We start from the raw sequence: 3,136 nt of genomic DNA, 5'->3' as shown, positions 1-3,136 counted from the left end.
GACATAAAAACTGATTAATTACCAATATAACTGAATGGGTTCACGGCCGAAAAAGCCTTTGCCTTCAAGACATGGATGCTGAGAGCCGATTTCTTCACGATAATCTTTCTGTACTGGCCTTGATGAAGATATCGTAGGTGTAAAACCTCTTTCTGACACAAAAGTTGTTTGCAGTACAGAGAATGGAATTAAAAAATCGTTGCTTATGAGGGAGGAGACACCTCTGCCAGTAGTGGGACTGGGATGAGATTGCGCTGGTTAACATCATGGTATACAATGGATAAAGTTGAGTGCATTATAATCCAAAACTGTAGAATTTGTTGTTTATGATCTGTTACCATATCAGTGAAACTACCAATCACTTAGGCTATGCAAATTCGATCTTTAATTCCATCGGTTACAATCGCAACGATACACATTTCTCTTTATTTGCTTGGACATCAAAAGGAAAGTTGAGTTTCATGGTAATGGAAATGATCGCCCAACTTCGCACGACGAGAAAGAAAACGTTACTTCCCTCTCTGCAATGCCTGCCATGCCAATCGATCTTTATCCCTTGGATATTGCTTCCAATCTTAATATCAAAAAATCTTCTAGTATCTCATTCCTATGGTCTTTATTCTTTAATTATCTATAAGTTAAATATCATTCGCCTTCACATTAAATTTTCTAACTTTTAACATTCAAACCTAGCATGTCCCATACTAATGGGAATGAAGTCTATATTCTAATGCTCATAATGAGAATAGTAAGGAGTGAGGAGTGTGATCATATGCTCATGTAGATAATTAAGATTTTACAAATGAGTTGGCTAGATCAGTTAAGGTGAAGAATCTTACACAATTATTAGATATGTTTTCTGATATATTTGTGAATAAATCTTATGGAACAATAACTTTACAAGTGATTTTTTAAATATTTCTTCTTCTATAATGACTTGTGCATCTATTTGTACTCCCACATCTACCATATATCCTTTGTCTACCATTACTCCTTCCAATACCACTACTTATTTTCATGATACCACATTGATTACTATCTCACAGATTAGGACCTATACCTTTTCTAGTTATCCTCTATCTGTGGCCTAGATTCTAGATCATTCGTCCTCTTCCACCTATGACCCATATCATAGATCACACTTCTATGCCACTTTAATAAATGGTCATTCAACCTATTCTTGCCCAATTATCTAAGCCACCTTTCTAACCCATACCATATGAATACCCTTAAGTACCTTTTCTCTTCCATGTCTCTATTCCAATCCATTACTTAATATACCTCTCACTTCCTATATCCCTCTTAGTGGTTCACATTTAATCACCAACCCTTCCACTACTATAGAAGTAGTATTTTACAGAACAGATAAAGTAGAAAAGAGTGTGGATGAAAAATCTAATAATAGATTTAAATTTAAGAATGATATGCACACTATAATCTTATTATATCACGACATTTCTATTACTTATGGGATTAATGGCACCTATATTTTTATTGTATGATGATAAAGGTGACCTTAATTTACACCTAATATATTATAAAACTATATGGATATAATATATTTATGAGGATAAATTATTAATCTTATGTCTCTATGTGATCGTTTAAGTGCATTTTTTACTTAAATTTAAGTATTTGGAGTGTTCCCAAACAAATTTATAATTGTGGGAAAACGATAATTTATAATCTTTCCCCTTTCTAGTGGAGCAACTAGTATTTAGGAATTAAAAATAAGTTGTGGGAAGAAAGCGGGGTTGGAAAATAGTGGCAATTGCATATTGAGAAAAATGTTTAGATATGAAGGAAGATATGGCTTATAGAGAGTGGTGAATATACATGATCATCTCCTTATAGGGTCCATTTATGTCAACTCTATCACAATAACTTTTTAGTTCCTAAATATTTTATTTACTTGCATGGTTGTGAGTGCTACATACTTTGAGATGAATAACCATTTTAACATTCACATGTACCTCAAAGTTGGTATACGATGCAGTGGTGAAATTTGCATATGGTCTATCTCATTCCCATTTAGTTTGGTGCCTAACGTATAGTAATTTATTGGTACATGTGCATAGTGACAAATGATGTAACCTTATACAAAATTGGGCTCATTTCCCTAATATTTTATCTATGTATGAAAATGCATATCCTTATACATATATCCCTACCCTACCGATTTACACACTCTCTTATACATTCATCTTATCAACCTACTTAGCACACCTATCTATGCATATACCTCCATTTAAATATTTACCATTTGGACTAGATTGGTATCCTATTTTGGGATAAGTCTAAAGTCATGAATTTGTCCCTTTCAAATTTATAATTCAAAATTATTTGACTGACTCCCCCACCTTTCCACCTTCATCCAAGAAGACAAATGTTTGGTGACATTCAATTCAAATTCATTCTAATCGTTAAGTACAATCAAATGGTCATCTCTTGACTAAGTATTCTAGAGCATTGGAGTAATTAATAGCAATACATTTCAACTTCATGTAATAAGAAGAGTAAAAAAGTCACTTAAGCACTTACCTAATATTTTTTATGTTATTGAATTTGTGGGGATTGATGAACTAAGCAAATGCTCCTTATGGCATAACAACATTCCTTTATTACGCCGAGAGGCGTTCCTATACAATCACAGCAGGGGAGTGAAGGATAGAATAAAATTAGAATATTCTGTGTAAACATTAAAGAAAACAGAAACATGATGAAAGACCAAACACCACCTGAAACTGCGTGGAAGAAAAAAAAAGTTTTCCGACAGTTACATCAACAATGAATATTGCATGCTCCTCTCCAATGCACAAACGTCACTATAACGGTTCACGCGGGGCTACGATTGCCATTTCTCTCCAATGCACGAACGTTACTGTAAAGGTTCAGGCAGGGTTGCGATTGCCATTCGTTCTGCTTCAATGTTGGTCAGCTACGTTAATTGTAATGCCATTCGTTGTAACGTAATTTTAGACTACTGCATGCTACCCTCGGCGTTACATTCATTATGAAGGAAAGTGGAAGGGTTTCAGCAAACAAGTTCATGCTATATAATAATCCTCCCGAGAAGAGAGAATAAACGTTTTTGATCCCAAACAAGAGGAAGAAACAATTCGCATTTGAACAACAA

This window comes from Cryptomeria japonica, chromosome 7, assembly GCF_030272615.1.
Source record: "Cryptomeria japonica chromosome 7, Sugi_1.0, whole genome shotgun sequence".
In the NCBI taxonomy this organism is placed as follows: Eukaryota; Viridiplantae; Streptophyta; class Pinopsida; order Cupressales; family Cupressaceae; genus Cryptomeria; species Cryptomeria japonica.
The sequence above is the reverse complement of the archived record's forward strand: the minus strand, read 5'-3'. Positions refer to the sequence as shown.